The 26,341-nt window shown below is 33.9% G+C and overlaps 1 protein-coding gene across 1 annotated transcript in view; it reads left to right on the top strand.

Moving 5' to 3' along the window:
- LOC123710388 (zinc finger homeobox protein 3) overlaps positions 1–26,341 on the top strand; it is a 104,488-nt gene that overhangs the window by 938 nt on the left and 77,209 nt on the right. The window lies entirely within an intron of this gene.

Genomic DNA, 26,341 nt, shown 5'->3' with positions numbered 1-26,341 from the left:
AGTACCCACTCTGTCTAAAGGTCCCGATCATTTATCCACTACACAAATATATCCACAAATGTACATTTTTTTCAGTTATAAAGGGTAATTTTAAAAACAAAGTAAACAAATAAACGTTTCGTAGAATATTTTCTTAAATTCTTTCGTTATCCTGTAAACGAACCACGTATGTTCATAGTAACTCAAGGCAAACCAATTTATATATTTACTTTATTTAAAATTAGAATACATTTCTATTTAAGAATTCGAAATATAGAATAAATATTTATAATGTCTAAGATCTGTGAAAATTCCACAGACACCATAGATGTATAGATAATAAAGATCACCATGTCTTATTGGCATAACTAATTAAACACAAACAATAGACATTCCATCTCGGCGGGGCGGCCATCTTGGATAATTTCAATCATCCAGATATCTGTAGTCCCGGATAGAGTCATTAATCAAATGATAGATTAAATCGATCGCAAACAACGTTCAGTTTTTAATACCTTGGCTACGTTGAAGAGAAATTAAATATTCGTATTGCTTTATCTGTTGCATTTAATTCCAATACTTAAAGGTATCTTTATATCACGTAGTAATATTTTGTAAATATGACTTATAATTCTTCGATACTTCCAATATTTTCAAAAATCCTTTTTTAAAAACGTTATTCTATGCTCAACATATTCATGGTGAATTAATTAATAAATTTTGACATATAAAAAGACTTACAGACATATTTCACTCCTCATCCAGTCTCACAAAATCCCATTAAAAAGATATACAGTTATTTCTTTTAACTTTTCCTAAAAGTCCTCTTATAAGCCATTTTCTTTACAAATAGGACCTTTTCACCTGCTCAGCCCTTGAATAAGTTGCTCGTTAAATTCTTCCGGAAGAACCTTAACAAGGCAAATAAAGTATACATTGTAGACTTAATTGAAATTGCCAGTACACCTATACAAAGAATATTAATAGTGTTGCACGGTATAAAGCAGATGTCTTGTGACTGATCCAGTATTGGCACATTCCAAAGTTTTTCCTTTATAATTGTATCGTAATATGCTGATAACAAAGAATATTATGATATTTCATTTATTTTTAGTATTAAATACTTTATATAATGAGGTTTCTTTCAAATATTTTGGTTTATGATTAAAATTGTGGCGGATTTCATATTATTTGACTTAAGAACGGGCAGTAAAACTAAAATTTTGTTTTGACTTATAAGTGTGCATTGTTACCAGTATTATTTTTTAAATTAATCTGTAGCCCAATGGTTAAGTGTTATCTCTGTGATAAACGGGATAATAAGTTATTGTTATGTGAAATTAATCGGTGGTATAGCAACGATTGATTCTAGAAAATTCTTTATTTTCTATTTCTTGCTGGTCTCTTGGAAAGCAAATATTACAAGTATGAACTATTAGGTGACGATAAACAATATAATTAAAAACCCCACTTTTTTTAAACTGAATTTCTTTACTTAATATTTGTTATTCGGCAAATGGCATCTTATTAGCTAATGTTTTTGTAGATTCCCGTGTCTTTTCATAGTGTGTAGCGCCATCTAGCGTGCGGTAGGGAAAGTGTCGACCACTCAAAGATAAGGGCTATCGAGACGGCTTGAGATGTCAAGATAAGATGAAACTATTTGTTTTCTCATGTTGATAAGGATATTGGGAGAATTTGACAATGTACTTTAATTTTCCTATAACTTTATAATTATATATTTTTGTAGAACATTTGGTAGCTGTTTCTAAATAATAATTTTTCAATATAAGTTTACCACCGCTTCGACGGCTTTTTTAACATCTAGCGAACGTTTATCTGCTTAAATTTATTTAAATTTCACGTAATTTAAATTTAAAGGTTAATTTAAATTTTAGCTTCATGTTAAAATTTAATTTTAAACATGTTTAATAATTAATTGTTTGATTCATCAACATACAATTATTGATTCAAACAAATATTATTTGTTGATGCAAAAAAACCGGCTAAGTAACACTCAGTTTAACATAAAAATACTGGTTATTTTTATTTACATTTAATAAGTTGAAACATATTATATCAAAAAATTTACTTATAATTAAATAAATTTACTTAAAATGTATTTAAATGTCACGATTAAATATATTATGTAATTGAAAATTGTTGTAAAAGCAATGAAAGCCTTTAGAAAACTCATCAAAATTCCGAGAAAATTTATGTCTTAATAGATTAGTCTGAATTTGGACCACGTATGGATAATATAATTTAGCAGACCCAATAATAGCAATTATAAAGAAACCATAACATACAAACAAATATGATAAATTCCAATTAAAATAGAATACGTATGTTCTTTTTTTAAATCTAAATTAACTGTTGTGAACGAAGAGTGACATAGACAATTCTTTGCGTAATCTGTCAGGTGATTTTATTGGTTCGCGCTTTATTTCTGTGAAGAGTTTTCTGCCAGTACGTGAGGATCTCTAAGACTCAAGATAATTAAATATTTATTTTTAATTAGGATGTAACGGTTCGGTTTTTCCAACCCGCGTTTTAGTTTAGAATTAATTTGTTCTAATGACCTTCACGCTTAGAACTTGTCGATACATAATTAATATTAACGTGTTATTTATTTATCATTATATTATAGCTTTTGTTTTTTATTGATACTAGTATTTCTCTATGGTTTCACCCGATTTAACCTTTTCTATATTGGTATATTTTAAAAAATATAGCTTTGAAATATAGCGGAAAAATTCGATAAAACATCACAGACACTATTGGTTTATTCCACAGAGTAAGTATATGAATCGTCTATGCCTAAACCTAGACCTGTCTATGCCTAGAGGTAAACATGTCAGTGACCTAGGGCCGCCGTTCTGCCTAGATACATTGAATTACCCTAACAAATCACATATAATACAAATAAACATATTGGTTTTACATAACGAATTCGCAAATAATACATTTTGGGGACGGAGTTAATATGATGAAAATTCGATTCATACTTAACTATATGTTATTATATTTATAAAAGTCGTTAGTATTACATACAATAAACGAATATATTAATTAAAATAACCTCCGCCGATGTAACTTAGGTCCCGGGTTCGATTACCAGGAAAATGTTTCGGTGCGTGCCAAATACAAATTTTCTTAAATTGTATAATATAGATGTATTTGTTTTTTAACCTTGTCTTGAAAGATGGCGTTTATTTTTTATTTGCGCTTCTCATGTAGCCTTTATCTTTAGAGCCTAGGGGTTACTTTTTATATGAATTGTAATAAGAGTTGCCTCTTCTATAGTTCAGGAACATATTTCCTTTTTTGTATCGTCTGCGTAACGACAAAATTCTTTAGTACCAAAATTCAAACTAATTTAACAGTACCAACAAACTCAACATATTCCTTAGGATTAGCATTTTATCTGCAAATTATGACGAATACTTTAACATAACGTTTAAAATGTAACGAGATTGTGTTGAGAATGTAAATTCCAAATTTGAATTCACGATACCTAAACGTGAGTGACCGAAACCGTTATGTCCCTCATTCACCGATGACCCATTCAACGACCGTTAATTTTCCAAACTCGTTCACTTCCTCTGAAAAACCGTTGACAAAGACATCCAGTTCCAATTTTAAATTCACACAAAAATTGTCTATTGACAAATGTTCCGTTTTCTCGTTTAGCGCAATTTATTTACGTTGACATCAATAACTTTTTCGTCCGCTTATATGGATATGATAATTTGTTTCCGGTGTTCGACGCGTGCGCAGGCCACGACAAACTATTACATTCATGGCGTTAGCACGATTTGCATTAGAATTTCGTTTTGCGCCTAGTGTTGTTAAATGGCCTATCAAATTTCGTGTTTCTCTCCGGGATGGTTCCTTTTGTATGTACTTGACACGTGCGTGAAGAATAGAGCCTCTGAAGGTTTTTGTTACTGAGTCATGCATTGGTAATAACCACTTATAATGGTTAATATATTAACATTGGATACATATAGTGCTGCATGTCAAAAACGCATTTAATATATTAAATTGTAGGCAGTAACAATAGGGTAAAAAAAGATCTTTTAAACAAGTTTAACGGAGTGGAACTTGTACCATAAGAAACTGATTTTTTTCCTCGCTATAGAATAAAGTAGGTATACATGGCAGAAGATGTATCCTAATATTTAGATTAAAGTAACCTTTGTGACGTAAGCTTTTGTTTTATTGAATAATTGCCGCGAGGTGTTTCGGACGAGACCAACTGGTTGTTCCAAGGCCAGACGTCGAACCGCACGCGCACTGCAATATGGACTTTTACTTGGAAAATATTGACTGAAATGTATGGATTTTAGGGTTGTTAGGGTTTTTAGTATACCTTCTTATTTACGAACCCTTTCTAAATATATTTTCTTTTATTATTAAAGTATGTTACCAATATTTAAAAATTAAAAACATTTGTCCAACGTAAAAGTAATTTACGAAAAGGTTTATTTATCAACATTTTTAAATACTTTTAAAAATCTATGACGATAAATCTGATATCCACAGAACAAATGCGTTAATATGTCATCATAATCAATTTATATAAACAGGAAATTATTCTGCAATTTTATGTTGATAGGTTGAGTGAAAGTTTTAATATTTCATGTATGGTGTTAAATGCAATTCATCTTAACATGATCACGCCCGCGGCAACCGGCCATTATTCTGCGTTGACATTTTACATATATCATTCAAAGAACGAAACACAAACATGAATGTTGCCAGTAACTTTAAAAAAATATAGTAGAAATATCAGGCCAGTCGTAAAAAAAGAATATCTCACTCATTCCAAATTCAAAAGACATTCCTCCCGCCACTTTGAAATATCATAGAAATAGCCACCAAAATTGCAAACACTTAATTTAAGTGGTTTTTAATGATAAGCGTTAATCCTTTGTATATTGCCCGGTTATCACGTAGATAATTATCGGCATTTTAAAGAAATATTAAACACTACTAATTCCCTTATCATGAGCGCTATGTACTAATTAGGCATCGGTTATATTATCGATTAAAAAAGTACAATCGATTAAAATTCCCATAACTCTATGTATTTATTAATATTACAATCCGATTCTATTTTAGATTTCTCGTTAAAATATGCAAATCTCGACCATAAATTAAAACAATTAGGTGTCCAATGTCAAAGGCAATTAAATTCTTAAACAACTAATGTAGGCAGTAAATTATGATTCAAACTAAATTAACGTTTGTGTTAAAAGGCGAGGTGATATCGAACTGGCCACATTGTCAAGGTACTCTACATTATCTAGTAATAATTACGATAACTGACCTCCCAAAACGTTATCAATATTTGCTATTAATGTCGATAAACGGTCATTGCTAACCCGTGAAACTAAATCGATATTCTAGGAGTGTTTTTTTTTTGAAATCATGAATTCCATGTGTCTTCGTTTAATTAACACTTAAAGGTCTGTGTGCCTACTCGATGAATAATCGATTCGGTTGCTTTATTCGAGTCGAGGATTGCGCGTGAACGATTGTATTATGCATGCAACGTGTCAGTTTAATTAAGTTTTGTTTGGTGCAGATGTGCTTGACTTTTGTATGGCAATTTATTAATGATCCATTAAGTACCAAAATATATGTAGTATTTTATGGGTTTACATAATATTCGTCCCATTTATGCACTGAGGAAACCTTCGCGTCCGTACTTTCAACATGTAAATGTGTATGAAATATTTAATCAACATACAAGCGTATTTTATTATACAAGTTATTTTATTTTACGGCATGTAATGGTCAATATTGCCTTGTTCAGCTCGTGAAGTATTCGAGGTTTTAGGGTTTAAACGTATTTAAAAAATATTCAATTTCCTATTTGATATCATAATAATTAAAATGTATCGTATGTAGGCAATAAATATTACGACCGTTATATTTTTTTACAATCCTATTTACACACAAGTAGATATTAATTTGATCTCATAATAAACGTGTCGAATTTCGATAATTAATATGGCAGCCAATTATATAAGTTAAACCAATAATTATATAAAATATATTATAGTGGATTAGTAGGCGGCGCTTTGTTTCTAGATAATAATTTAATTACCCTTATATCTATATATATATAGATATATACCTAATATTTATAGATGAGTAATGTAACAGCGAGCGACTCTCATTCCTGAGGTCGTAGGTTCGATACCGTGAAGCAAACGGACTTTCTATATGCGCATTTAAGTAGCTCGAACGGTACAGGAAAACATCAACTTAGCTTCTAAAAGTGACGGCGTGTGTCAGGCACAGGAGGCTGATCATTATTATTATGAAACAGACACGGAAATCGATGGCCAAAACCTAAACTGTTTTTTTTTTTAATATTTAGATTTATTATGAATTTTATTTATGCCCAATATAATCAATAAGATATTGTTGTTCTACTAGTCTATAAGCAGACTTTGAAACCCAATGTAAAAGTTTCTAAATAAAAATCTATTTTTAGATACTACGCATAAAATTATCCACATGTCCCGTTCGCGAATCGCCACGGGCAGAGTGCATTCGACATTCCAAATTACCCTCCCATCACTCCCATTGTTCAGGGCTTGAAGCAATAAAAATTATCTTAAAACAATAGCACCCCCGGGCGCTGAAGCCTTATTTCACAATAATTATTTCAAGAAATACCGCCCTAAACGCTCCTTGCCACCAACAGGTGTGGATGCAGATTTTAAATTTGGAACGCTTAAATTTTAAAACGTAATAAAAATTAATGAATACTAAATGCTAATTGCTTTTACAGGGTTTTGGTCAGCATCATTTAATATTGTTTTCGGCTGGAAGTAAATAATTGAAATATATTTTTGGAACATATACAGTATTGACGAGAGTCAAGGTCCAAATAAATAAATATAAATTAAATTCTGCTTTTATAAAACCATACAAAGGATTTGGTACACAAATATCTTACGTTTAATTTAAAATAACAAGTGTGCCTTTCTTGTGATCCAGAAACGTAAAAAAGGCGAATAAAAAGACTCCCGGAGAGTTTCTAAACAGAGTTTCTTCTCAAATCTTTTTAATATTGACGTCAATAAGTTTACAAACAAATAAATAAAGATTATAATTTGACATACAATTTACATCGCTATCGTAACGGTTGAAAAATATTTTTATAAATAATGATTATAAAATTTGTAAGTTTTCGACAAAACATCAAGATGAAAGACACCAAAACTAAACGAATATCAGCAGAGCGTGTCGGTTAAGCGTATTTTAATAACATTTCGGGTCTCCAAGGTGCGACGTAATTACTGTATATCATCAACACTCCCCAACACAATTAAGTAAGTTTTTTGGGAATGCGCGACAATCACGTTTTGATTACGCTCATAAAAACGTGGACACGACTTTGAACGATTAACTATTCACGGCCAGTTTTATTACTTTGTTATTTCAACCTATCGACAAGCTAACCTACGGTTAGCAGGAAGAAAATGGTGAAATGGATATTTGGATAAATCTGGAAGAGGTACCAGTTAAGGAATTTCGATCTGTGGTGTGGAAAAATAAATCAATCAATGGCGCTACAACCTTTTTAGGTATGGGCCTCATATTTTTGTATCTGTTTCATGATCATTTTTTTAATCGAATAGGCATGTAGGTGGTCAGTCTTCTGTGCCTTACACACGCCGTCGACTTTTGTGTCTAAGGCAAGCCGGTTTTCTCACAATGTTTTCCTACAATGAGCGAATGTTAAATTCGCACATAGAAAGAAAATCCATTGGTGCACAGCCAGGGATCGAACCTACGACCTCAGGGATGAGAGTCGCAGGCTGAAGCCATTAGGCCAACACTGCTCAATAATATAAATATATAGTAAATTTAAACGATACATTTGTAAAGATTGAAAATAAACAGCTATTTTTATTATTATTTCAACCTACTAGACATTAGAAGTCAGAACTGAGATCTAATAAAGCTGCGTTCATATATTTGGGTAATTAAATATTCAGTGCGTTTGACTCGGAATTTATGATAACTTAGCCTTAGTCATCAGTTTCGTGGTATTAAGTAGCTAGAAAAATTACGTATTTCTTGCACTTTCCTTACATGTATACTCCATGTATACTATGAACGACCTACCTTATTAATATACTTTTATATATTGGTGTGTGCTGTACGTATGTCTTTGCGTGTGTGCGTGTTTGTGACAGTGTGACTGTACATAATTCTATATTTTGAGGCCTTTGTTTTATTAAAAATGTCAAATTGAGAGATAAGTTTATCCATAATAGCCAACGATTTAAGTGTATTAATACGCCCATTTCCGTCACATTCATGAATTTATATAATTGGTGTTGAAAAAAGACAATTTTATGTCACATTCACACGGCTCGTTACATTGTTTTATTTACAGTCGGGTAAATTTGTCATCAAGACATTTTGTGTAAAAGAACATTTTTAAAAATATCGCTTTTGTAAAAAAAATATGAACGAGGAAAATGTGCTATAATTAAAAATGTCGAAGTTCGAAAACATTGCATTACTAATGGGCCTTTATAACTAACTACCTTACCTACATGCTCGTTATTAAAAATCCAGCCGCTTAACAAGATTCATTCAAATTGTATTTACTCTAAAGTTAGTAAAAGGAATAAGTATCAGAAATATTTATATGAACATATTCATATTTTATCGAAGCTTATTAAAGAGCGGCTACCACGAGTCGCGAGGTGAGAACGATGGTGCCTCCCGCTGTGAGCGTTCATACGAGAACACCGAACGGAATTCAAAAAGTTATGGCATTCCTTTTTACTCTTTTACGTTTTATGTACCAGCTTACCCTTTCTTCGACCCTGGTACTTCAATTATTATAAACGCATTTATGTTTTCAAGTAGTTAGTAATTATTCAATGTAATATATATTTTCAACACATATATATGTATTTACAATATGCTTTAACTACATAGTAATAATAATTAAAAATTGATGAATAAAAAACTAAAACAAAATTTAAGTAGTTTAGTCCCTATGGCAGTGTCCCTATTGCTGACATTGGCTGACAACAAAATCAAACTTGGAGCATAGACAATTCAATAATTTAAGTGTCACAAGTAAAATGTCAACACAAAACGCACCGATCGAATACATAATTAGCACAGACTAGAAACCATTATAAAAGCCTTAAAATCGTATTTTTAATTACAGTAGCGTTGGTGTGAATCTGACTCGGGCAAACAAGATGTCGGACACCTCGCACCATTAGCCTGGCTTGTTCAAATATCGAGTGTCGTGTTTGTAGTCGCAGTGCAAACATCGACAACGCAGTTTGCGTTACGCATCACTAGCAGTGTTTGACGATGCTCGTGGTAAAGGGTTGCCCTCTACATGTCGATAAATATTCTCGTTTGCCTTGTCGTGTTAACAAATAATGAGTGTTCAATTTTTGCCTACCGTTTGCGTTCACTCATTAGGTTGCACATATTTTTATAAAACTTTTCGGATGCGAATGGCGAGGGAAGTTGAGACAATTACTAGTCATTAGTCACATTAAAGATTTGCTACCAACCTGTTTCAATCGTTACATATTCCCACGTTTGTGTGATAATTAAAATTCATCATTGATGGAACGTTTTCCACATCACATTTTAATTACCGCACGACCATAAAAACAATAGAATGTCGCGGTTTTATCGGTGACATTAATTTTATTTATTTTTTATATTCGTCATTAATATGATATGCGTATTATTGTTTTAATTTTTTATATAAAACAGGGCAAACGGATCACCTGATGTTAAGTACCATGGCCCATGTACACTCAAGCCAGAGGGCTGGCGATTGTGTTGCCGGTCTTTTAAGAATTGAAATGCTATTTTTATAGAACTAGGGGCAAAAAGACGGTAGGCTCGGCTGATGTTAAGTGATACTGCCAACGGAAAATCTCAATGGCAGATGGCTCGCCGGTGCGTTGCTGGCCTTTTAAGAATTGGTAGCCTCTTTTCTTGAAGAACCTCAAGTCGAATTGGTTGGGAAATACTTTAGTGGGCAGCTGGTTCCACATTGTTGTGGTGCGTGACTAAAATTGCCTGAAGAAGCGCTCAATTGTGGAACGGAGGACGTTGAGGTGATACGGGTGGACTTTCGTATTCTGCCTCAATGTGTGATGATGAAACTCAGCTGCAGCGCTCCGTCATAAATGTTTCCTGCTATGGAACTATAATCATTTGTATAAATTTAATATTCAAATAGAGATAATGTCTTTTAATCAATCATTGGGAAAGATTAATTACAATTCGTACTTGTATAATAACGCCATCTATTGTCCGGTTTAGGAAAGTTCAAGGCCCCATAATGAGATGTTTATTAATTAAGCGTGTAAATAAACCGTTGATTAATTCGGAAGATATAGCCATTGTAAAGATAGCAAAGACGTGACTTGATTTTTGATATTTGAATGTTGTCACGGACATTTGTGTAAGGAGATTATTTAAATTGCTTTAGGCGCGGTTCTATACATATTCAAAATATTAACAGGCAATAATTAACATAATGACAATCAAGAATATGTGTTGCCTATTGTTATACGAAGCTTATTAAAATCAAAATTTGTACATTCTTTTGTGATAAGGGTGGTAAAACTTGTTTGACATTAACAGGAGTGATCTGTTCAGCCGGTGATGAAGTGATAAGACAAACGTAATACTATAAATTTGTTATATAAATTTAAAAAAAAAACGAAAAATATCTTGCTAAGCGCAAAACTGGTAGACGGCTGGACCATTTCGGGTTATTAATTTTCTAGTTAATTCTTGAATTTTGGAAAGATTCAAAAATTTGAAAAAAAAATTAATTTATGTTTGTTTTTATTCCGGAAATGCGAACAGAAAAATGTTCCATGTTGGTATGTAAAAGGTCAAACTAAAAAAACATATTAAGGCGAAACGAAGTTCACGGGGTCTGATAGTTAGACAAATATATAGTAAATAGAACACTTGAATTCTATTTACTTTGGCTTTACACACTATTAGGTATAACACGATTTTTTTAAATTTCCAAAAATCCTAATAGTTTTTCCATTATACCAAGTGACTAGTCAAGAAATGAAAAGAAAAACCCCTTTCAGTGAAGGCTGTATTAGTTAAGTCTATATAAAAGTATTTAATTGAAAATAATTTCACTCAAACACTAAAATCTATCTCGTCGAAATTAATTACGATTACGGGCGGACGTTATTCAATATGTTTTCTATTCGTAATGGATTATCGCTAATTCCTAATAATTTCCATCGCCATAATTTAGAAGGAATTAAACGTTAACGGTATCGAATTGACTGCACTACCGGTTTTACACATGCGCATGCGTCGTATTTACTTTTATTGAGGATTGTTATGTAGCTGTTTCTATACAATATATGTAAATATGTTACAAAAGATGTGCTTCTATATTTTACCTTGCTTTTTTATTTAGAATGCGTCTTAATATTAACACATATATAACTCGTAATGAATTTCCTAAACCAGACCAATCCCTTATAAGCCAGTTTAATTATAGAATTAGCAATCCATATGCATATTAATCATGAATTATTGGAACCTGTTTATTATCTTATTGTTTTCCAGTTTTATACTTTATTAATCTTTGACTTAAAACTTGGTCCCAAAATCTAATTATTAATAGTATAATTTACATGTTATTAAATACATATATTTTATCCCTTGTCTCATTGCTAACGAAATGTGACGAAAAATCAAAGTACTTATTTATTTTACTCTGAGGCAAACACACAGCTTTTATATACTTTTCGTTATTTAACTGAGAAAATGCAGTGTTTGTCTAGTAGCTTTAGCGAGCGACTCTCATCCCTTAGGTTGTAGGTTCGAACCCCGGCTGTGAACCAATGGACTTTATTTCTATATGCGCATTTAATATTCGCTTGAACGGTTAAGGAACACATTGTAAGGAAACCGGCTTACCTTAGACCCAAACAGTCGCCGGTGAGTGTCACACACAGGAAACTGGTCACCTACTTGCCTATTAGATTGATAAATGATCATAATGCAGAAATCTGAGGCCCAGACCTCAAAAGGTTGTAATGCCACTGATTTTTTTTTAAATATTAAACTGGTTCAAATTTTAATATCGCAATAGAACTTCCATAGACACAACATATATAATGCATCACGACATCCTGATTAATTTCCTTGTAACACACTTCATTCATATTCAGTCACTATTTCATTGATAGCCTATCAAGGTTACTTCATCGGCTTTAGACCGAACGATGTGACGTTAGGCACATTAAGTAGCACTAGTGACTATTAAGTGTTACTTACTAAAGCATAGACTAAGATTAACAAAAACTGTAATAATTTTATCTACCACGGTTATTGCGTAGACATTAGTCTCACAGAGAATGAATGTAATAAAAGCCTTATCTGAATATTTGTATATTGACAAACATATGCCTTTTTAAGCTTGAATCTTTAGAAACTTTTAAAATTATATATATAGTCTGTCACTAACAGTACCTCGAAGTTTAAATATTGATTGCTTTAAACAACGTCTATTTTATGTTGAACGTGTAAACTTCAGATTCTACCTTGTAAATTAAATGGTATCAATTTATTTTCTTATTGCTATCAGAATGTATGTGTAGAAGATTATCAGCCGTCGTTGGTGGCTCTGGCTACCGGTTTTACGCCCAAACATCTCATTATCAAAACGAGGAGGCACCGTGTCAAAACATTTATTAAACTCAAATGAAATAAATGCAAATAAATTAACTCTGCAATTTCACGGTAGCTTATGAGAGTAAATAAAACCTTATTGTTAAACCTATTTAAATAATCGCGGAGTTAGCAAATATATACGGAAAATATTCACTATGGAGTAAAGTAAGTTACGTTACTTACGTTACTTATTTAATAAAGGAATACAAATGCAATTGACACAAAAAGTTAGTTACATTAAGTAAAGATGCATTTAAAGATATCAATGATAAGAATTCGTCCAAGAAACAAAAGAGAGGGTAATGTCGTTAACCTAATATAGAGAAGGGTGTGTGTTTGTTAGGCAAGCCATGTTCGCACATAAACCATATCCACGTGTGCTCAGAATAATTACGGCTTCGATTATAGTAGATACCTTACGATGACGCAAGCTCGTATTTCTTCCAAATTCATATTTCGAATTTGAATTCCACTGTTCCAAATTTAAAAATATTTTTAAAGTTCGAATATCTAAATAAGGCTACAACAATAGCTCTATTAGTGACATTTCTTTGCATTTAGCAATATTTACGATCACAAAAAAATTAATGGTCTATGATAAAATAATAATTGACATTTAAGGCGACGACATAATTTCGATTTAATATAAATAAAGAAGTTTTTAGTCTCGAATATACATTTTATACTGTATAAATTACACTTTCGAAGTAATTTGTTATGCCTCACGCAATTAAAAGAACTTACAATCAAACGTCAAATTTATTATTATTAATAGACTGAAATGAAATTATAAATAAAAAGCAATTTATTATGTAGATTATATAAAATCCGGTAGCGATTAAAATACTCAATCCATTCAAACATTTAAATTCGTCCGACGGAAACATCACGCAGTGATAAATTTACGACCTTTAAACACTTAGGAATAACCAAAAATTCATTTCCATTCATAACTGACCCATACCACACGATCATAAAAACCTGTTTAGATTTTGATAATTTTATTAAAGACCGAACGGCCGATCGCGCGAGGGATCCCTAAAGCCTCATATATTATAGCATTAACACAAATTATACAAGTTTAATGCCACAACATAGAGCGTGGGTGTTTTAATGTTAAAAAGTGTCGTCTTTAATTATTACGATCCGTAGAACTTTAATGTGTTCGAAATGTCGCATTCTTTATTACAATAGAATCTTTCCAAACCGGATATATTGGTGATATTGTATCCAAACATATTTTGTTTAATGTCGATAATATATGGTGCTCGTGGAATGTGCTTGTTCATTACGCGTTAGAATTAGTTCGACGACACGCACTAAGGCTCCAGTGCGTTCTGTAATTGCTGATATATTCACTTTACGTCGTTACATAGGCTCTGGTCTTTTGTGTGTACGTAAGAATTGTCACTGCGTGGCGTAAATAATTTCTTTCAGCCGTTCATTAGGGGCACATTGTCTCGGAAGGATTTTAATGGCGTCACCTTCATAATTTTATTAAGGCAATTTGCTTCAATTACAATTTTGGCCTTAATATATTGAGATTGAATGACGTTTACATTGATTTAGCCTTAACTATTTAAATTGTTAGTCCAAACAGGTGAGCTTAAAGGTGTTTATTGCGTCGAAGTGAATCAATTGTACAAACTTGAAGAGTGCTTAGTGAATGGCAAGAAAACGATTTGTCGATTACGTCAGCGAGATTAATTAAGCTTCTTATGACAAGTACGTATTTCCATGTAAGTCTTGACAGAGTTAAGTACTTTAATTAGTGGTTTTCTATTTGACGGGCACTCGGTAAAAGCCTTCCGTTTCTAACAGTTTTTTTTTATAGAAGAGGGGCCAAATGGACAGGGGCTTAGAAGGGACACTCTCAATGTCAGAGGGCTCGCGAGTGCGTTGCCGGCCTTTTATTTTTCGCTGGAATTAAAATGCTCTTTTTGTAGCAAACAGGCGCGAGACTTGTGTGATGTTAGGTGATATTGCCGTTTATAGACATTGCGAATGGGCTTGCGGGTGCGTTACCGGCGTTTTAAGAATTGGTGCGCAATCTTGTATCGTGTGAATCTTATCTTTATAAATAAGGTGGAATTATGATGTTAATTCAGAATTGGCCAGATTTCAGGTTCTATTGGACGCTTTAGCGATAATAAGATAATCACGCAGTCAATTTCCAACAGTGATGTCTCATGGGTTACGTATTTGAACGTGAATTAAATTATTATATTTATTACTCTGTAAAGCAAATTATGCTTCTACTCGTGTGTTTATCTATTGTAGGGTTGTGCTGTAGGTCCACACACTTACCACACCTTATATTATAGTATATTATATATATATACGGAGTATCTTCGGTCTGCTTCAGAAGACGCTTTCTTTTGGGAACTGTAGTATCGACTCCTGCTTTTACCTGGGAGATACGACCTCCAATTGTTAGAGAGCATACTCCAAACTCAAAGGCCGGCAATGCACCCATTAAATTGGGCATCCATGGGCCACTTAAACTTACGCTTTTCAGTTTGGAAACATTTTATGAATAAATTAACGACTTTCTAGACATCTTATAGAATATAAGTGGTTTCGCAAACAACGCCTAGCAACGATTTCCTATTTGGCGTCATACGATAATTAAATGAGAAAAAGTCGTATTTCTTAATAAGTATGACACGAGACTTTCTTGCGACATGACAATTAGCGTTAGAACGTGTTAATAAAACAAATTTCGATACTCTAAACAATTCGTAACTGAAGTGCCTACTGTATTATCAGTGCTACAAAAATTTGAAATACAAATATCATTAAACTATGTCATATAAATAACAGTTTCTGGTTATTTTCCATGTCATTTTAAATATAAAGGAATCCGTAACTACTAAACAGATTTTATTTATTTCCAAAAGATTTTTGTATCTGATTCACTTGTCAATATAATAGGAAAGTAGTTGTAGTTGTGAAGTAGTACACACGCCGTCGACTTGTTGTGTCTAAGGCAAGCCGGCTTCCTTCACCGTTCGAATGAATGTTAATAAAAAAAGTCCATTAGTGCACAGCCGGGGATCGAACCTACAACCTCAGGGATAAGAAACCCACGCTGAAGTTATTATGCCAACACTGGTTTCTCTCAGTTAAATAACAAGTAGTTTATAAAAGCTGCGTGTTTTGTCTGAGAGTACAATAAATAAGTACTTTGATTGTTTCTCCAGAAGGCCAACATTACTCTTAACCTACATAGTAATAAAAATAATTAAAAATTGATAAATAGAAATTTTAAAAAGTTTGGTCCATGTGGCAGACCTTTGCTGGTAGCATTGAACCAACTAATATTAGTGTATGGAATCAGGAAATATTACTGCGACTCAATGTCCAATTTATTGATTATTTAGTATCTGACACCACAGTTACGCCCTCGCATTGTTAAGACTTTAGAAATTGTCACCAAATAAAGAACCTAGTCGTCACGATCACCATGCGTTTAATAAGACGAAATTAAATATGTAAACTGATAACGGTACACCTAATTATCAGGTATATTAAATTTTTACTCCACAAAAACTAGTATAAAAACACTTGTTTTTATATATTTTACGATATAAGTAATATGTTTCAAATCCCAATATGTCACGTTCATATTAAATAAATTATTTTCAGAACCTTAAATTCAAGATATTTCGTTATAAAGTACGTGACATCGTAGGACTGCCAAACTTAGATATCTGATAACACTGACAAAAACTGTTCCCATTTAATTCCATCAACAACAAAACTTGAAAGCTAATTTCATACTGCGTTTTCCTTTTGATACGCTTCGCTATTGCCCTTTTCATTTACTTTAATGTATAGCTTTTTTCGTTGACACCAAACAGTGCTGCATTTATTAGATAGCTTTTATAAAATGCCTTTCGAATTTTCGTATCGTCAACAGATGTTTCATTCAATAGAGGTACCAATTAGTTCCAAATGCGGCTAACGTACATATGACATTATCACTATTTTGTCTTATTGTTACGCGAAAATATGAACCCACATAATTTGGGGAATTCGTTACAATCCACACTGCTTTTGTTCTGTATTGTATTCACGGATCGGAGGATAATCAAACTAGGGGGGGACGGGATTATGTCGAAAAATTGTCAATTTTCGTCAATATTTCATAATTACGGTAGAGTATAGCCGATGTTATTGTAATCAAATGGCTCAGAGTTACACGAGACGGGTGGTGTTCGCTTCAGGCTATGTGGGTTGGTAGTGTGTCGGAATATCGTGTCGAAGTACGAGCGAGTTATTAATAATCTGCATTCACGTGCGCACGAGCAGGCCGCGACGACATTCCATCGCATTGTCCCGGCTCGCTCCGCCCGCGACACTTTTGTCTATTCAGACCAATATATCACCTGCGCCGGTACAATGCGAGCATTATTTACAATAACGATGTTCCCGCCACATCGATTAATTAGTGTAACACTACAGATAAGATATAGGGAAAGCGATCGTTTTCAATTTCCTCTCGAGGGGTACTCGGCGTTAAGTGCGCGTTAAGTGCGGACAATCGAAGATAAAACGTACAAGTCGAGACTGTCCCTTAATCCGGTGATCGAAGATTGCGTGAAACCGTTTTGTCGTGGGGTGGCACGGTCCACTCGGTCGCATTGTTTGCCTCCTAATTTGATTGCTACAGTCGGACGCGTACAACACGTGACGTGCGATACGCGTACGACTAATTAAAACCTCCCGAGACGCTAATGAGAGGAGCTAATTAAGGCCATCGCCTTCTTAATGACAGTATTTAATTGGGTCTGTACAAAAACTTTCGATCTGTAAGAGGAAATTCCGAGAGGCATAAGTTAATTTGTTTTGATTGGACAGGCAGTAAACGAGTAACAGGAATGACTATCGTATAGTACGTTATAGTATCGCACTAAAGTGCGAGCAGCCACACGCGGCGCGAACTTACTCATAGACTGTACGACGCGAGCGGGTTTAAATTGATTGTAATGTGTTTAGAACAACTGTGATTCGAGTAACAAACGTCTTCTGGTTTTCATTAAGCGGTGACTGGTCATTCCTCTTTGACCCCAGTGAGTGTCGTCGAGGCTCAAGCCCAACATTATCAGCATTATATGGTTATTAGCGAGAATCGCCTAAGGCTCGGCTATCTGTGGCAGCGGTCCGGTTAATATGCGTATTATATTGTCGATCGCAAAAATGGTTGTTGTAGCTTAAGGGAGTAATTAATGGAGTCTTGAGATTTAATCAGTAGCTCTTAATTATTCGTTATGCGGGTCCGGAATGGGCGCCCTTCGTGATTTGATATGGCACTGATACGTTTACTGATAAATGATTAGTTTCATTTGAATACGATTTGCATTTAAAGCGAATTTTAAACGATAACAATACAGGTTTACGTTTCAACTAATGGATAGATTATAAATAATATTTCATTGTGTAACTGTAAAAATAAGTGTTTCTGAATTAACTTGATTTAAATAAAGAACAGGAAATTTAAAAACAGAACGATCTACTCTAAACAATAGTCTATGAACATCTATTGATACAATTTGTATGGAAGTAGCTCGCATTGATTAGGGAACAAATTTGTCCATAATAGGAGAGCCACTATTTGCATATCAATCTGGACATGCATCATTAAATTTAATTGCATTTCCCCAAACATTAGACGTCAAATACCAGGTCAATGCTACCAGCTTGCTAGCTGTCAATTAATACTTGTAATTGACGTCCAGTTTTTACGGCGATATAATTATTTAACGAGCCAAGTTATGAAATGTGTGTTGATTACAAGTAGTTTTAGCGTAGGGTAAACATCCAGTTTTTGCCCTTTGTAATTGGAATCAGTTTTTCCACCAGCTGCCATTTAAATCAAATGTATTAATTACTGTGATGGAGGTCAAGTGGAAATGGTACAAACCAAGTTTCACATTTATAATATATATATTCATTGCTCTATTGTATAGACTTGCTTGCACTTTGCGTATCTACTTAACCCCAATAAACTATAGTGATGAGAATTTATTAAGATGCAACTCTCGATAGTAATTTTCCATTAACACTTTACGTCAATTTGTAAGTTTTCTATCGAATTATCACTATTAATGCTTAAAGTCACCATTATGACTTCATTATGCTAAATTATTTTGACCTCATTCCTTCTATTTTATACATGACCATAACAGACTTCATCTAAAATGGAGAACATAATTAAATAAATTAAACATCATTCATCATTTGAAGAATAATAAGTTCAAGTTATTACAATGTGCACTTTTGTCCCCACGATAAATACCACCAACTGATACAAGAATCTGTTCAAAAGTGTTAAATCGGTTAATATAATGATGATGGATGCCGTCCCGACCAAACAGCCCGCAGCGGGGGTGTTTTACCCCACTATACAAATAAAATATTTTTATTATTAACAACGATGTCCCTGTCTCACACAATAATAGCCAATCACGCCATCGCCTTCGCACGATTTAATCGAAATCATATTTCTGTTTTGTCATTATGGTATCACATTGAGAGAGTTCCTCGCTTTTGTCCCGGATTCCGAATCGACGGTTTCTCGTTACAAATGCGCGGGTTTTTTTTTTGTTTTCTTTTTCGATAAGTCACACTCAAAGAAACACGAAACCTTCGAGAGTGCATTCAACTCATATTTCATATTTGTAAAGCCTTGCGAACGTTGCGTTATCTCCGTTGTCGCCATCTGTTATCAAGTAGCGAAATTTTTTTTCCACCTTGTTTACTTATCGTCTATGAATGAGCCTGTCTGATATAAAAACGCGTAACCGTGTCAAAACGGACATTGTTTAAAAGCTAAGACAGACGTACGAGGTCCTTTCATCGTCGCGTCTCTACCTGTGATCGTCACAAAAAACGCGGCAGGTAGCCCATTTGTTTGTTATTAATTCTCGCATCGGATTTTTTTATCGACTTTAATATTAATTATAATTATAAACGGGACTCGCGTTATGAGGTGCCTTTAGTTTTGGTCCTAAATTTAAATCTGGTCATTTATCATGCGACAATGTCTTTTTATCTGCTGCGCTTTTTGTAATTTATTATTTTTTATGAATACGGCTACGGGAGTGGGTGCCTGATTAACGACTTTAAGCTGTGTTTACAATGGCCACTAATCGATTATAAAATCAACCAAAAATTTGTACATTAAACCCAGCCTTTAATATATAAAAAAATGTTTAGTTATAAGTTAATGTTCCAACAAGTGCGCAGACGCACTAAACACTTCACCGAGCGAATTATCAGGAACCGCCCTTCCACGCTTTCTGAACACACTACAATACGCTGTATTATCAACTTTCCTAAGTAAAGGCTTTCCAACGATTAAGTCACGTTATTATAAACATTATTTTTTATTAATTAAATGTATTTAAAATTCACTTCGATTTAAAATTATAACTAGGTTAGCAAGGAAGAAAACGTATACCAATACTTCCTGAAAAAAAAATATAGGTGATTCAATACACTTAAAATTATAATAATAAATCAATAGAAATAAAGCGCTACAACCTCTTTAGGTCTGGGTCTCAGATTTCTGTATCTGTTTCATGATCATTTGTCAATCTAACACGATGTTTTCCTTCACCGTTCGATCGAATGTTAAATGCGCACAAAATGTACGAATGTACATACTCAGAGGTACGCTGAAGCCACTAAGCCAACACCTCTAAATATATAATATAAAAATGACACATTGTTTCGTAACATTTCGTTACACGCGCTCCAGTTAGAATAACATTTAAAACATGAAACGTTGTCATATTGATACACTTTCGAATTAAAAGAGGCGTAAAATAGTATTGTTTAAAGTCAAGGATTGTATGTCACGATTTCGATTTAAATATCGTGATATTAGAACAATAGTGAGGTCATCTTTACGTTTTCGGAAGTTTTTCAAGGGCATTCATAAATCTTATGAAATATTTTAAATTGATTTATTATTAATTCAATAAAATAGAAAAGCTATTCCTTGCTTTTCACGTTATTTTGTTACTCATTATCTTAAACACTCATATAAAACAACGTTAGTTTAAAAAAATATTTAGAAAGAATACATACTGTGGGTAAAGATATAAAGTTATATGTAACACCAGAATTGCACAATACTAAACTTTAATAAAAAAAAAATGTAAAACCCAATAAGATAGTCATGATTAATATAGCTTATTACAAGGTAAAAGAGAAAATTCTATTGAGAGAAGATTGAGCTCATCTGATATCAAGAGGTGGGGTGTTTCAAAGCAGGATACTTTGTAAAGTTAAAGAAGTAAATATTATACTTTAAATAATCTTAATAAATTCTTAGTAATCTTAATATAATAATTATCTAATCGATTTTCTTTCTCATGTATTACAAGATGCTGTTTGACAAGGACCGCATATTGGTTAATCTAAGATTGCTTTACGTGTGGTTTCTTCTCAGGGATTCTTCGAACTTAAGTCGTATTATTGTACTGAAATATATGTATTTTTACTTAAATCTAAAGTCACAGACAAGCTTGTATAGTATTCAAATGCGACTGTGTGAAATTTTCTTCCCAGTCGTTCGATTTCCTACGCTCAGTCAGAGTATTAATTTAAATTCATTGATATCGCTTATCCAGCTTAATCCGTGCCTAATTTCAGAGCGGATAACTTATTCTTGTTTACCTAAGCAGTAAGTCGCATTGTCCGTTGACATTTATTTCAATATTGCGTGGAATAGAGTCATTATGTATAGTATTGACCAATCAAATTTAGTGCCTGTTACGGAAGCAACGCTGTGCTAATCGATTTCACTGCTCTGTCCAAGAAATTAATATAGAACTATAAAAACAACTGAAATGAATAGTTGTACGTGTTTTATTGTGGTTTTTCTATTGCATTTAACAATTGATAACTTCATGACAGTTTTGTATGCGGAAAACTTTGCTTTTAATTGAGAGGTAAGTTCAATGAAGTCACTGTAACAGGTTTTTTAATTCAGTAAATATATAGAAATATATATTTGAATTTCATAAAGCATTGTTGGCCTGGTGTCCATAGGTTCGAGCCACGGTTGTACACCAATGGATTTTCTTTCTATGTGCACATTTAACACTTGCTCGAACGGTGAAAGAAAACATCGTGAGGAAACCGGCTTGCCGTAGACCCAAAAAGTCGAGGGCGTGCGTCTGGCACAGAAGGCTGATCACCTATTTGCCTATTAGATTAAAAAATGATCATGAAACAGATACAGAAATCCGAGGCCCAGACCTAAAAAAGGTTGTAGTGCCATTGATTTTATTAAAATATATAGATATGTCATAAAGCACTGTTGGGCGGGTGGCTTCAGCGTGCGACTCTCAGCTCTCAGAGTCATAGGTTCGTTCCCCCGGTTGTGCACCAATGGATTTTCTGTCTATGTCCGCATTTAAAATTCGCTCGAACGGTGACACAAAACATCGTGAGAAAACCGGCTTGCCTTAGAAACAAATAGTAGACGGCATGTGTCAGGCACAGGAGTCTGTTCACCTACCGGACTATTACATTGACAAATGATACAGGAATCTGAGGCCCAGACCTGAAAAAGTTGTAGCGCCACTGATTTATTTTATTTTTATATCTTTGAATACAATAAAACCTTTTACTCCGTACAGAATATAAAACAATGCAGGCGAAATCTCAGTCATAAAAACATTTGGCAACAATGAAGTTCTGAAAGCTAATAAAGTGGCGCGTGAATTCATGAACGTTTAGAACCCGGAAAATAAATAAAAGATGGCTGAAGTTCCTCTCAAATTGAATATTAGATTGAAATTACGCGCTCGGTCGGTTTCTCTTTTGTTACGCGGGTGATACATAAGGCGCGCGCGCATACACAGCAATAAGAATTTTAAATTAGCATTCTTTTTGTGCTCCCACCACCCTTGACACCCCTCGCCCTTCTTAATAATATGGAGAAATTGAGTTGTTATACCGTTGGGAGGCGCGGGTGCAGCACACCTAGCGAAGGCTTTTTGTAATTGAATTTAGATATACACCCCGGATGTAGGGGTACTTTCGTTGTATGAAAGTGTTATATAAATTCTTGGCATAGCGACGAAATTGCTCGTTAAATTGACTCTACTGAATATTTGATTTTTTTTCAATGTTGCTCTGAGGGATGGTTTTAACTGCGACTATGGTGATTAAGATAAACACCTAATTCATCTTAAATAGGTCCTATTAATTCGATCAGTCTTCCGAGAAATAGCGATGGCATGATTCTGATGTGTAATTACTGATCGCTATTAACATCGTCCGTACAAACATGGCGGCTGATTGCTGGTTTCGTTTTAATTGCGCGCACGCAGACCGATGGAACACGGATTTGATGTATCGTGGATTCGTGAGAATCTTAATTGCTATTGATTTTAGCTCACCTCATTATCTATTTTGGACATCCCTACATCATGAAACACGTACTTAAAGTATCGCGATAATGCATTTTATGCAACTGATTGACTCGCCATTCGATAAAACAAATACAATAGCATAATCAACACTCGAAACAATTGTTCGATTTATGTACTATAATTAAAAGGAATGTATTAAAACTAAAACTAAGCTAAAGCCACGCCGAAAGCCACATAATTGCAGCTCAGAAAAAAACACAATCATTCAAATTAACATTAATGACACATTCTGGAGACTCGACCGGCGTCACGCTCATCTCACTGAAACGCGATTAAAACTAATTCGTGGTCTACTAAATTATAGAGAAGTGGTACGCGATCGGCGGATGTCGCCACAACTTCGGCGCCGGTACAGCCGAAAACCGCACGTCATTGTTTTTTGTGTTCCAGCCCCAGGCGCCGCAGCATCCAACACCGGCCACTAATTAATTATTTCACGTGTATCGATCATTAATTATCCACCGATATCCGTTATCTATTAATGACGCACGGCAATTTGTCGAATAACCTACAAATCACATACAAAACGGAATAATGATTTGAAATATTAACACAACGTTCCAGGCATTAATAGCAGAAAGCATCGGTATCGAATCAATCTTAATCTCGTACAAAACGTAATCCAGATATTTATGAGTGAACGCGTGTGCTATTATACTCGTCTGCGGCAATTTGCTTCAGAAATTGTCTTAATCGCTCGCTCAAGGGACTATTTATGTATAATTATTTCAAAATTCGACGCAGCGTTTGATGCCTTTCCGCTCTCTTTGAGGTGGTTCGACAAAAAAGTCATCTGTTGCAACAATTAAGCGCCGAAAAAATAGAAATAAGTATCGAAGGGTCCGCAATAATTACAGGCGAAAATTGACGGTTCCTCAGCACGTGGACTGACTGGCGCCCGACAGATCATGCGAGGCTATCTATGTCTTCACGAATTAGGTATTGCGAGAAACATTTACAGCAAATTGATCGCTACATTTCGAGGAACCTCAATCTCATCAATTGAGTTAAATAAATGATTATCGGAAAATAAACACAGAAATGTCCGAATTTCCCTCTTATATTGGTAATATCGAAAGCCGACAGGCGCCTCGCGCAATTAGCTTCGTAAGCAAATAAATCATAAAATCATCTTTGCTTCGATCTCATTTAGATGATTACTGTTCGCTCACGTACTAAGCCTTGTTATTTGGTTTCGCAGACGCTTTGGGGTTAATTAAAATGACAAATTAACAGAATTAGCCTCACGTTTCACATACGCCGCGTAATTGGACACGTAATTTTATTTTAATTAATTTTCTCCTTGAATTGTTGATTGAGGCTGGAGGTATGTTGTGGTATAATAGGTATTTAGCTCTAATGCTCGCAAGCACTAGCAGTGTAATACTTGCATATTGCATTTACTAATTACATTGTTGCTTTTATATGTTCATATGTACCGTCACTGATTACGACGTGAATGGGCAATGTACCACTCCCGTGTCTACTGTGTTTTTTTTTTATAAAATAGTAATTGTAGTATCTTGTTTCAGTAGATTACCATTTTTTATCTACCGCTTTTAATATATTAAAGTATCCCAATATGATCTTTAGTCACAATCTTATCTTGCTCATTGTGAAATATATAACGCCTTTTGACGTTCTATATGAGTCACAACTACAGAGAAGAAATACAAGGTAAACTGACTTGTCAAATGAATGCAAACGAAATACTGCTAGAATATATATTGGTTTTTTTATTAAGAATAGATCATAGAAGTTTTGTATGATAAATATTTATCTAAACATACTAGGATCTTCGCAACTTATTGATTCACAGACTATTATTATGTTTAATATATGGTATGGTATACGATAGTCTGTGCACACAAACCTTACTCTAAAAAAAGTTCGAATGCCTCCGTTTAAGCCCATTATCGTGTAAGGGTAGCCGCAGAGGACATTGTACACTGAATCCTTACCATGCAACACTTTAACATTTCCCACGTAACAAGACTATTACGTTGTACATCACTTATTAAGTAAGTCTTCGGGGAGATTGTTCCCATAAAATGCTTGTGTTTTAAGTTTTTTGACAATTACATTTAAACTCTTGTTTATAAAAACTCACTTTGTATGTGCTTCTAAATATTTTTATTTTTAGGGAAAAATATTTAATTAGAAGATATAAATGATAGGTTTTATGTGAATTTTTTTTTCAAAGACACGATTTAACTTTACGATTTAGCCCAACTGAAGACTAATAATAACTAAGACTAACCTAATTTAGTAAAAATTATATTAAATTAAAAGTATCCTGAGCGTTTTTCAAGGCAGTTTTTGCCGAGCACCTCTATTATGTGGGACCAGCCCACTGAAGTATTTCTGAACTAATTCGACTTAGGGTCCTTCAAGAAAAGAGCAATTATTAAAACTCCGGCGACGCACTCGCGAGCCCTAGAGTGTAGAGTGTCCTTGGGTGGCAGTATCACTTAACATCAGATGAGCCTCCTGCCCGTTTGTCCCGTTATATTTTATAAAAATAAATTATTCCAATTACCACTGTTTAGCACAAGACGTAATGTCAATCACGGAACATCAAAAATTAATAAATATAACATTTGGTTTGTGCTTTATCTATTTGGTTAGCCAACAGCAAAAACACCCATCTAAATGTAAGCCCCGGTTAAAATACATATAATATGTTACTTACAATATTTTATCTGAAAAAAAAACTGGTATAGTTCTTCTAAGCCACTATAATTATATTACAAACTACTAGAACACGTACAGTTAACAACGAATTCAGAAACCAATCAGAGCTTTACTCGCTCGTTTGACTACAACAAACGCATTTCATAAATTCCCCCCACACCTAGTTGAATTATTTATGATAATAACAGCTACGACATTAAGGAAAGTGCACCGATTGTCGTGGTTTCTAATAAACAGTAAATTGTGATTCGAAAGTGTATTGATCACGATTTAGATCGCGCCTTAATGAGTCTTAACTAACTCAGTTGATCTCTACGTTACGTGAGCTCCTTGCTTCTGATTCGGAAACAAAAATTCAAAACGCATGCACATAAATGTTTCTACACCATTTGCGCGTAAACTTCCTTACACCTAATTTTATACGTACCTGTTTTGATTATAAATGTCAAAGTGCTGACGGAAGCAACGTA

Source organism: Pieris brassicae, chromosome 5, assembly GCF_905147105.1.
Source record: "Pieris brassicae chromosome 5, ilPieBrab1.1, whole genome shotgun sequence".
Taxonomy (NCBI): Eukaryota; Metazoa; Arthropoda; class Insecta; order Lepidoptera; family Pieridae; genus Pieris; species Pieris brassicae.
The sequence above is the reverse complement of the archived record's forward strand: the minus strand, read 5'-3'. Positions and strand labels throughout refer to the sequence as shown.